At 49.2% G+C, this 12,154-nt stretch overlaps 1 pseudogene; it reads left to right on the top strand.

Moving 5' to 3' along the window:
- Positions 1 to 9,408: 9,408 nt before the first annotated feature.
- LOC103078735 (40S ribosomal protein SA pseudogene) lies at positions 9,409 to 10,252 on the top strand (annotated as a pseudogene).
- Positions 10,253 to 12,154: the final 1,902 nt, after the last annotated feature.

Genomic DNA, 12,154 nt, shown 5'->3' with positions numbered 1-12,154 from the left:
CTTTTTTTTTTTTTTTTTTTTTTTTTTGGCCATGCCACATGGCTTGTGGGATCTTAGGTCCCTGACCAGGGATTGAACCTGTGCCCCCTGCAGTGGACATACAGAGTCTTAACCACTGGACAGCCAAGGAATCCCCTGTTGCCATTTATCTAATACCTATGTGGTAGTTCAAAATATAGAGCCCATCTCTGTGACCAAGTTATTCCACCTGAAATGAGAATAATCACGCTAGCCTGTCCAGAACAGACAGGGCCAGTCACACAGGGCCCCGCGCTCAGAAGGGCCCACACAGCTGTTGCCATAGTGAAGTTCTTAATTTTTGATCAAGAGTCCCTGCATTTTTCTTTTGCACGGGGCCCACAAATTACATAACAGGTCCTGAAGACAAGTGTAAAGACAAGGAAGCAGGCTACACTAAATGCTTTCATGACTAACAACTGCCAGGTTGCAGCTTTTAAAGCACAGTTGTTGCTGGTAGCAACTTGGAGGCTGGGTGGAGATTCTCCTAAAGTCCCCTGAACCTGCAGATTTGAGCTATTTGTCTTCCCACCAGTGTTGATTCCCAAGCTGTGTTACACGGAACCAAGTCTCTACCATCAGCTATGATGGTTTTCCAATCTCTGCTTTCCCTTCCTTCCACACACAGCTTTCTGTTTTCCTCTCTTTCTCCCAGCCTTTCTCTCTAAATTTCTGACACACCCCTTTCCTTGTCCTTTCCCCATTACTAACCCCTCTGTTATGCCTGTCTTTTTGCTTGGTTCTCTCTCCAACAAAGAAAACCAAAAGATGAAGTTCAAGTGTTTTCTGCTGAATGTTAGTGTCCCTTGGTGTCTTGTCAAGGGCACAGTTCAGGGGCAGAAATTATGAAAGTTAATTTTCCAATTCATTCCATTCTATACCAACCTCTTCAGTGATTACATCATATGAAGGGCATCAGAAAAGAAAGACAGAATTATGACTCAAAGTCTCTACTATGTAACCTTGGATAAGGCACTTAACCTCTTAGGATCCTGGTTTCTTCAGTTCTCAAATAAGGGTGTTAGATAAGATAATGATCTCAGATGGCTCTATAATTTGAACATCAAAGTAAAATCTAATCAGTCTGGTGAATTGGTTTTCTCCCAAGACCACTATGTACAGTTGCTCAGGTTGTGCACTACCCAAACCCAGGGACTCCACGCATGTAGCCATTGTATTATGGTGCCTAAAAACTGCACAACTCAGCAAGCATCCCTTCAACAAATTATCCCTCCCTTGTGTTCATGCTAACTGTCCTCGGGGACCTTCTCTCTGACCACATTTCTCAGTCTCTCCCATTCCCAGTGCCATCCCCATCCTGTCCCTTACAGAACCCTGCAACTGTCTGTGTTAATGTATTTCCACCCCATTCTCTGCCTTCCCTGCCCGCCTACACCTCCCAGAAATGTACATACATCTAACACGGATGAATTGCGGAAAATAGGCTTCTGTGTAAGCAAGGAAAGTTTAAGGAGCATGAAGGTTGGAATGGGGAAATTAGTTGGTGATTGATGGGATCTACATGATGGAGAAATTCTGAAGAGGAATAATGAGACTCTGGTTGCCTAACCTAATAGAACTCCACCCGGAGGAAACCATTTATATGGTGTTGCATTGAAAGGGACTTGGGGTTATCATAGACGCACAAGCACAAATGCATCGGAGACGCGGGGAGGCTGGCGCACCGAGGACTCTGAGGCAGATGCCCCTCTGGGATATACCGTACTGTTTAGCATCCCTGTCATTTTTTTCAGTTGAGGTGAAATTCACACAATATAAAATTAACCATTTGAAAGTGAACAATTCAGTGGCACTTAGTACATTCACAGTGCTATACAATCATCACTTCTATCTAGTTCCAGAGCATTTTCATCATCCGGAAAATAAAACCCCACACCCAGTAAGCAGTCCTTCCCTCTTCCCCTCCCACACAGCCCCTGGAAAGCACTAATTATTTCTGTCTCTTTGGATTTACCTATTCTGGGCATTTCATATACATGGAATTATACAATGTATGACCTTCTATACCTGACTTCTTCCATTTAGTATAATATTTTCAAGGTTCATACATGTTGTAGCACGTGTCCGTACTTCATTCTTTGCTATGACTGAATAATATTCTATTGTATGGATACGTTACATTCCGTCCGTTGATAGACATTTGGGTTATTTCCACCATTTGGCTATTGGGAATAATGCCACCATGATTGTTCGTGAACGACTATTTGTGGAGTCCTTGTTTTCAATTCTTTGGGGTCTATACCTAAGGATGAAATTGCTCTGCATTCCCATCATTTTGATTTCACAGCAGACCCTGCTGAGACCTTACGTTTCAGTGTATTCTGTGTAATATCTGCTCATATTTTCAACATTTATCTTGAATCTTTTTGCTGTAGATCAAAGGTCAGCAAACTTTTCCTCTAAGGGCCAGGTAAGTAAGTAGTTTAGGTTTCATGAGCCTTGTGGTCTCTGTTGCAACTACTCAGCTCTGCCTTTGTAGCATGAAGCAACCACAGACAATATGTAAAATATTCATGGTGCTCCAATAAAACTTCATTCACAAAAATAGGCAGCAGACCAGATGTGGCCCTCGCACTGAAGTGTGCCAACCTCAGCTCCAGGAGGAGCACAAAAGGATGTGACCTCCTTCCAAGTGCTGCATCCTCCAAGGATGAACGGGACAGGATAGGACAGAACGCATATACATATACACATATGGGTAAAGGCGCAATTACATCTCCACTGCCAGGGAGGATGCCAAGGGAAGTGAAATTCACTTGTGGCAGATGGGTCTCGAGACAGCACCTTAAGAACTTCTTGATTATGAAACATCTGAAGTCCTGGGGTGTGTCCCCGACACGAGCAGCTGAGTGAGTTGGAGGAAATGTGGCCACCCTCTGGCTGGGCTGGTTTTGAAGATGAAAGGCCAATGACTTCATTGGCAAATCCCTCAATGTCTTTTCTAACATTCACCCTGTCTAAGATTCCTCAGGGCAGGAAAGGGGTGCCCAAGCTCAGAAACTCATTCAACCAACAAGCATTTATTGAGTGCCAACTGTATATAAGCACCATGCTACATCTTGAGTATTCCAAATCATGCATTCCAGGAGGACTTCTTGGGCAATTTGGTTACTTCCAGTAGCGGGGAGCTCATGACCTGTACAGAGCAGCCTACCCCCATGGCTGGACAGTGCTTTGCTTCCTCAGAAACACCTAAACCTCCACAGCATGTTTCCACGCTTGCTTCCCACCAGTCAAATATCAACATGCAACCCCGCCATATACAAGTACAAAGAGAACAGGTAAGGAAACAAGGAAATAGCAGGCAAACAAAGGAACACTGACAACAGCTTTTATCACTCCCGATGTTTTTAAAAGCAAAGTCAGTTTCACATCTGATGACTTCCTGGGAAGTTCCCTAACTCGGGCAAAGTTGACAATCAAATTCTAAGGAGCTGTTTCCCACGAAGAAGAGCACATCCTCCCTCCAAGGACACTGTCAGGGCTCTTCCCTTAAACAGTGGTTTCCGGGCTTCCCGGGTGGCGCAGTGGTGGAGACTCCGCCTGCCGATGCAGGGGACGCGGGTTCGTGCCCCGGTCCGGGAAGATCCCACGTGCCGCGGAGCGGCTGGGCCCGTGAGCCATGGCCGCTGAGCCTGCGCGTCCAGAGCCTGTGCTCCGCAAGGGGAGAGGCCACGACAGTGAGAGGCCCGCGTACCGCAAAAAAACAAAACAAACAAACAAATAAAACGTGGTTTCCAAAAAAGGCAAAGAAAGTCTGGGTAACAGAGATGAAAACCACAGGCCTGGGGGCCAGGCAGGTCTGGGCTGGAGGGGCTGCCCTTTCCCCTACTTGCTGAAGGACCTGGACCCGGGGCGAGTTAGCAGCTGGACAACTGGGTGACAACCGAGCAGCTTCACAGGGTTGCCTGGATGAGCCACCCCATCCGCAGTGGCCACGAGGCTAGGCGCTAACAGTCAGAGGCTTTTCCCACCTGGCCACTCACGAGAGGCTAAAGAGAATCCAGTGCAGGCCTGGGCAGAGGGGACCCCATGGAAACCAAGCAGCCGTGGGGTGAGGGATTAGGCTGACAGCCTGAGGTTAAAACAAAAAAAATAAGTCTGATGGAAACAGAGGCAGACAGAGGTCAAGGCCAGGAGACAAGGGGAGGCGCCCCAATGCTGAAGCCACAAGAAGCAGGCTCACCCCACCCCAGCCCAGGAATTCTTTGGCTGCATCACAAGCCTCAATGCATCCTGCTCACGCCTGTAAGATCTGTTCCCCAGCAGCCAACTGTACGGGGGCTCAACCCACCAGTAGGTCATGAAATCAATTGAGATATCACAGCCAGCAACTGATAAAAATGAAACAAGAATGGAATAGAATAGAATATGTAAGAATGCATAGCATATGTAGGACGAGTGTGTTGTGTTACACTGTTTCAGCAACATGCACACGCGTATACATGTACATACATGTATATACATACATGTACATACATGGATACATACATGGATACAGGTATACTCACATGGCCTAGAACCAAAAATGTCAGCATGTGTGTGTACTTTAATTTGCAGGAACCTCCCCAATTATACACACACACGTACACACACACACACACACACACACACACACACACACACGTATATTTGTATGTACGTATACACATATTTTGCTAAACTTTTCTCAGTTACAGCTGGGAAGGATTGGAAGCCTCTGTCTAATGCATCCTTCAGGACCTCTGGGAGCCAGTGAGGGGAGACACCTGTGGTTCAATTTCATGACCCCATCGTGCTGTCTGGGGAAGGTGGACAGAGCAGCAGAAGCAGACGGTAGAGCCAATCAACAAGTATTTTATGTATAGGGAAGCCGTGAGGTGTTCATTTATTTCCTGAAGAGACAGGTTCATGAAATTAATTCTAAAGGCAACAATGAAATTCCACAGTCCATTGAAAAATGTGGAAAAGAGCTCTAATTGTTACCAGCCAGGGCCGCTTTGCATCCTTCCCAGTCCCATTGGCATAAAGTATAAGCCAAGCTTGTACCCGAGAAAGATCTGCATTTTCATAAACCCAGTGTTCATATGCTCAGGAAGCACAGATTAGAATATTGACTTTTCTAGCTTTCAGCACCAGCTAACAGCACCTGGCACGGGGTGGTGGGCGTATAAACTGCAACAAATCCACTAAAATATCAGCGCGAAGCATAGAATCCTGATTTTACAACACTCACGTAGAGATACCAAAACCTGTGGGCTTGTAAAAATGTTCTAGTCACCAATCAGCCTGTTGTTGCAGCAAAAATATCCAAATCTGAGAACCGCAGGCAGGTGTCACCAGCCTGGGAAGTCCATGGTGAAGCAGGGCCCATGCAGGTGGTGCCCAGGGCTCCCTCTCAACCTGTCCGTTCATCGTTCTAGGGTTCTGAGGTTTGGGCTTTACGTCTTCCCTCTTTTGAGGCACTCAATTTTAAATCAGGTGACAAAGGGTGGGCCTCCTTTTAAGTGAGTTGCGAAGAAAATCAAAATCCCACAGGACTCCCTCCCCTTGAAGGCCAGGCTTGCGGCCCCCCACCCTCCACTGTCACCTGCCTTTCCTTGCCTCCTGTTCGTGCCCTGGCAATGCCACCCCACAGGGTGATGGTAGCTAATGCTTGCTGAGCACCCAGTGGGGTGACCAACTCATCCCCATTTGCCTGGGAGTATCAAAGTTCTAACACTGGAAACCCGGTTTCCAGAGAACTTCAGTCCCTTCAGGAAACCCCAGGAAGATCAAACAACTGGTCACCCTGACCATGTACCCAACATTCTAAGCACTCCTGAGACATCAGCTCATTTGACCTGGGCCACCCATGGATCAGCCCCTGAACTCCTCTCCTCTTAACAGGTATGGAATTGAGAAATCAGGCGGTGATGGGACTAGAAGAAATGATAATTATGGGATGTGGTGGAAGTGTTAGCTAATGCTACAGTCGTAATCAAACTGCAATATAAATGTATCAAATCAATCTGTTGTACACCTGAAACTTACACAATCTGTCAATTATATCTCAATTTTTTTAAAAACAGAGGTGTCTGGGTCACACCAGTGGTGAGGATGGAGTTGGGATTCTGACCTGGAGCCCAGAGCTCTATGGCAGGGCCCCTTCTCCTCTGCCTCCAACCCTGGCCAGCTGGGACCATGCCCCGGCTGCAGAGCTCCACGTGGAGGGCGGGGACCGTGGTAGAGCTCTTCTTTATCGATACCTGGCACGGCACTGTGCTCACGACACAAGCTGCCTTCATGCCTATAATCGAAGGAATTCGTTCCTTCCAGAAATATTTATTAAGGGCTATTTTGTATCAGTCTGGGAAAAATAGTGGGGAAGGAAGGGAGGGAGGGAAAGAAATGCACAGCATGGTTGCAGGAAGCCAGGAGACATTCCTAGTGAGTAAGATCTAGTTCCAGAGGTCCTAATCAGGAGTGTCCATGGGCAGAACTTAGGGGGTCTTTGAAATTGCATAGGAAAATAATCTCGCTAATCTCCAACTGAAAATCAGCATTTTCTTCCATTACAAATGGACACAACAAACAGCACAAACAGAACCTGGTACTTGGTCATGGATTTGAAATCATAGATACTTTGATGGAACATTACATGAGTTCCAGAAATCTCAGGATAGCACTGGTTGCCCACCACTACTTTCATATAACTGGTTATCAAAACTGCTGGTAGGTCTTATTAGAAAATACAGTAAAAATAAGAGCACAAGTATTTTAATTTGATAACTGTATCAATACACTAATTGATCTCTTTCACAATCCAGAGTGTTTTATTATTTTCTTTATTTTATGCATTTAAAAACATTATCCTAACAAAGGGTCCACAGGCTTCGTCAAAGACGTCATGGCACCCGGAGAGGGAAGAACCCCTGTCCTAATCAGAACCCAGCTCACAACAGCTGGGAGTACACCCAGGAAACCCCGAAGCGAGGCTTCACCCCTCCAGGTGAGCAACTGAGCAGCTCAGACTCCAGGGAAGGCGGCGGGAAACGGCTGCTCCTGGGGCTTCCATCAGCATCTTCGCCACATTCACACTTTAGTGTAACTAAACTGTCTCAAAGCTTTTCTGCAGAGCAGAGATGGCTGGTTTTAAAATGTTTCATTCTCACCTAACAGTTTACAGACAGGATGCGAGCCATGGCACTACAATCCTGTAACTGCAAGGCTGGCAGGTTGGAGATTTTGCCAGTTTTTAAATGAAGAAATTGAAACAAAGAAATACATTTGTGTCTTGCCCAGCATCACGCAATCCACGTGCCAGTGGTGGAGCGAAGCCTCACGCCTCGGCCTGCGTGGACCTAAGCCCTGGACCTGGCGCTGGCCGCCCTCCGCCGGGGCATCCTTCATGCCTGCCTGTGCCGCGCATGCACCCCGGCCTCCCAGCACACCTGACTTTGACCGCCCCTCCGCCTGAACTTAGGTGGATGTGGCACCATGTGATAAGGTCCGTTAGGACAAGTATGCCCTTGCCTGCGAGTCCCTTGGTTTCTCAAAGCATGGTGCTACCTTCCCGTCTTCCGTTCAGGTGCCCTTGAGGATGCCATGAAAGCCAGGCAATGACAAATAGAATCGATGAAAATAACGAGGGAAGCATCCGGCCAGTCACCCACTTCCTCCAGGATATTCGTAAAAGTACACATAAAAGGTCAGAAAGCATTTTGATTTCCTGACCCACTGCTGTCCTTAGACTCCTCGGGCTTCTCCAGAGGCTTCTCCTCGGGCTTCTCCAGATGGGTTCCCCATTAAAATCCGACACCTGAAGGGGTGTGGGGGGGTGCTGCTTGATCCCAGCCACTGTCACTGGGGAAGGCCCAGCGGGCAGCCTAGTGATGGTAACCCTCCCAGGAAGCAGCCTCAAGTACAGCGCATCCTCTCAGATGGCGCTCTTCAAGGAGTCGGAGAGACAATTTCCTCTTGTTTTACAGATGTAGAAACTGAGGGACTCCACTTGGGTATGGGAGAGACAGGTTGGCGCCTGCCCCCTGTCCTGAGCTCTCTTTCTGCCCCCTCCGCCCCCGTTGGTTTTGCAGAGGGGAGAGAGAGCACGTGCACACAGGCTTCAGCTTTCTGCATGGGTCTGGATTACCCTTCCCCTGTGATCTACAGTCGTGATGGCCCCAAAATAGAGTCTGGCAGCAGCAAAACTGCCCTTTGCCCTCTTACCCGGCCCTCTGACCTCTTAAATCTCCCTTCAGGCTCTGGTACTTCCTTGGAGGAATCTCCCTGAAGGATTGCATGGGGTGGAGCTGGAACATTTTCCTTAGGAAACCAGATCCTGTTTAAACTGCACAGTTTTGCAAGCACCCACGTTTAGCATCCTTCAATCTCCTGAGTGCTGGGGTGGGGTACGGGGGGTGGGGAGGTCACTCAATCCGCTAGGTTGCATAAGCCTTGCACAGGAAAGATGAGAGAGAAGCCAGGAGCACATATGTGCATGAGCATCTGCATATCATCAGCCATTGCATAGCATCTCTGTTTTCTTGCAGATTGGAGGTAAGGACTCAAAATGCTGCAAATGGGCTCGCTGAGCCTCTTACTGAGGAAACAGTCGACAGCAACTGAAGTTGGGGGGCAGGGAACACTGGAAGGTCCAGGACCCAGCCCTGATGAGCTTGAGCCAGGTCGAAATTTTCCTCACAGCTGCTGGGCATTTCCACAGTTGAGAATACCAAAGGGTGTGGGCAACTTACTAAGTGCCAAGCGTAGCAGGATGGACAATGGGCACCTCCTGGATCCACACTAGTGTCTGCACTGCTGCCATTGGGCGGGGAGGGGGAGGAGGGCTGGCAGTAGGAGGTGGGAGACAACCAAGGCTTGACAAAGGGACAACAGATGCCCTGGTGCAGTAGGAGCTCCCACTCCCACTCTTTCTCCCCCACCTGGCCAGTGTCATCTGGCCCTTTGTAAGAGGCACAGGCGTGCTTGGTAAAGATGCAGGTTTGACCTAGAGGGGTGGAGTAGGGAGGGTGGGAGGGAGATGCAAGAGGGAGGAGATATGGGGATGTATGTATAGCTGATTCACTTTGTTATAAAGCAGAAACTAGCACACCATTGTAAAGCAATTACACTCCAATAAAGATGTTAAAAAAAATTAAAATAAATTTAAATAAATTTTTTTTTTAAATGCAGGTTTGGACCCTGCCCCAGAGCTCCAGAATCCAGCTCTCCAGTGGCAGGACCTGGGGAGCTGCAGCAACAAGCACCCTCGTCCATATGCCAGTGGCTCACAGATATCAGAATCCCCAGGAACATTGTCAAAATGCATGCACCTTCTTTCCATGCCAGATAAGGGTCCATATGGCTTTGTTCTGGATTCCCATCATAACTTAAAGGGAAACTTTCACAATGTCCGGGGCCCTTGATGTCCTGCAAATGAAGGAGGAGGATGTCCTCAAATTCCTTGCAGCAGGAACCCACTTAGGTGGCACCAACCTTGACTTCCAAATGGAACAGTACGTCTACAAAAGGAACAGTGACGGCATCTACATCATAAGTCTGCAGAGAACCTGGGAGAAGCTTCTGTTGGCAGCTCGTGCCACCGTTGCCATTGAAAACCCAGCTGACGCCAGTGTCTTATCCTCCAGGAATACCAGCCAGCGAGCTGGGCTGAAGTTTGCTGTTGCCACTGAAGCCACTCCTGTTGCTGGCCGCTTCACTCCTGGAAGCTTCACTAACCAGATCCTTCTGGGAGCCAAGATTTCCGGTGGTTACTGATCCCAGGGCTGACCACCTGCCTCTCCCAGAGGCCTCTTACGTTCGCCTGTCTACCATGGCTCTGTGTAGCGCGGACTCTCCTCTGCGATAATGTGGACATTGCCATCCCGTGCAACAACAAGGGAGCTCACTCAGTGGGTCTGACGTGGTGGATGCTTGCCCGGGAAGTTCTGCGCATGCGTGGCACCATCTCCCGTGAGCACCCGTGGGAGGTCATGCCTGAGCTCTGCTTCTACAGAGATCTTGAAGAGATTGAAAAGGAAGAGCAGGTGGCAGCTGAGAAGGCTGTGACCAAGGAGGAATTTCAGGGTGAATGAACTCCTGAGTTCACTGCTACTCAGCCTGAGGTGGTGGACTGGTCCAAAGGTGTGCAGGTGCCCCCGTGCCTATTCAGCAGTTCCCCACTGAAGGCTGGTCTGCAGCTCCCACTGCTCAGGCCCCCAAGTGGGTAGGAACAACCACTGAGTGGTCTTAAGCTGTTCTTCCACAAACTCTTAAAACGGAAATATAAAGGGTTTCTAAAAAAAAAAAGAAAAGAAAAAGAAAATGCATACATCTACCCCAGTACATGACAGACTTACTGAAGTCGAAATCTCCAGAAACTAGGCCCAGATGAGTCTCAGGCATCCAAAGTTTGGGACCCCATCTTAGACGTGTGGTTCTCAAAGTGTGGTCCCCAGACAAGCAGCATCAGCGTCACCTGGGAACTTGTTAGACATGCAGGTTCTCAGGCCCCACCCCAGACCGGCTGAATCAGAAACTCTGGGGGTGGGGCCCCACCCTCCAGGTGATTCTGATGCAGCTGAAGTGTGAGAATCTCAGGGGAGACTGTGAGCTCCCAAGGGCATGGACGTGTCCATGGCTGCTTCAGAGGGGGCTGTCTGTGCCTCCCAGCTCCCAGGGCAGCTGTGTCTGCAGGGGAGACACCGCTGTGAGGGGAGAGAGCCGCCTGCCTACTGCTGTGGCAACCTCTCGAAGGTTCTGGTTTGGTCTGTCTTGCACCACATAGGCCCTAAAACCTGACCAGTGCCTTATGCATTTCCAGAGTCCCAGGAGTGCAAAGTCCAGTGTGGAATGTGCTTTCTCTACTTGTTTGAAGAATAGACCAAATATCCCCAGTTCCCAAATTCACACTCAGGGCCAGTTCTAGGGACAGCTCTGAACAAAATAGGGACCTCTATGTGGTCCCCATTGAATTGACTTGGACTTTGCATCCCTGCTGCAATTCTGCTCATCCCCTGGGAATCACGTGACACATGGAGCCTCCCAGCCTTTGCCACCACCCCTCCCATCCCGCACCCACCTGTCCCTTGTGCTCTGAAGCCCCGCTCAAGCTCTCCTCATCCATGAATCTTCTCTGGCCCTTTCCAGCCCTCACTGACCTGTCCATTCTCCACTCATGGAGGCTCAGCTGCCCTCAGCATTTGGCACTTCTGGGGCTCTTGGACTTCTGTTTTATTTCCCCACTGAAAATACCAAGTCTGTGAGAGCAGGCCCGATATTCATATGCTGTTTATTTTTTTCCTTCCCTCGAATTGTTCAGCACCCAAGAAAGTCATTGCCTAGGTGCTCAGCAAAGATCTGCTGATGACAGTAAAATCCTCGTCACGAAAGGCAAGAAATCTGTGTCAGTCTTGCTGCACGAAAAGCTCTAGATTTACATGCACCTTAGGACGGTTCCAGATCAACAGGGCATTTGTCCTGAGGCCTGTGGGTGAGCTTTGGGTCCTTTATAAAGACAGGAAAGCAGCACCACCCCCTGAAAACCATGCCTCACGGTCAACCTGGCTCCAAGGGACTTCACACAAGCCCCCACACGTGCTCCTGTCAACAACGTAACAAGGGCTTGGGCGTCCACAGACCCGGGTTCAAGTCCCAGCCTCACAGCTTATTAATAATGTTAATATAACTGTTAACCAGAGGGGACCTACTTCTCCCTGGAAGAGTCTGGCTTCACACACCTGGTGTCTCCCCTTCCTGCACCCGTCCAGGCAGGTGTCCTGCTCTGGGAGGCATCTGAGTTTGGGAATCAAGAACTGGGAAAGCATTTCAGAGAGGAGACTTGGGCATTGGAAAGGCATCCAGAGAAGAAAGCTGCAGTGCCCGGGAGAAGGAGGAAAGAGCGGGGTTGCTGGACGTGATTGACTGCAGCCCTTTCAAGTCTTTCCAGACCACGGATAAAGAATGGCATTTCCGGGCTTCCCTGGTGGCGCAGGTGTTGAGAGTCCGCCTGCCGATGCGGGGGACATGGGTTCGTGCCCCGGTCCGGGAGGATCCCACATGCTGCGGAGCAGCTGGTTCCGTGAGCCATGGCCGCTGAGCCTGTGCGTCCGGAGCCTGTGCTCTGCAACAGGAGAGGCCACAACAGTGAGACGCC

This window comes from Lipotes vexillifer, unplaced genomic scaffold (genome assembly GCF_000442215.2).
Source record: "Lipotes vexillifer unplaced genomic scaffold, Lipotes_vexillifer_v1.1 scaffold402, whole genome shotgun sequence".
Taxonomy (NCBI): Eukaryota; Metazoa; Chordata; class Mammalia; order Artiodactyla; family Lipotidae; genus Lipotes; species Lipotes vexillifer.
The sequence above is the reverse complement of the archived record's forward strand: the minus strand, read 5'-3'. Positions and strand labels throughout refer to the sequence as shown.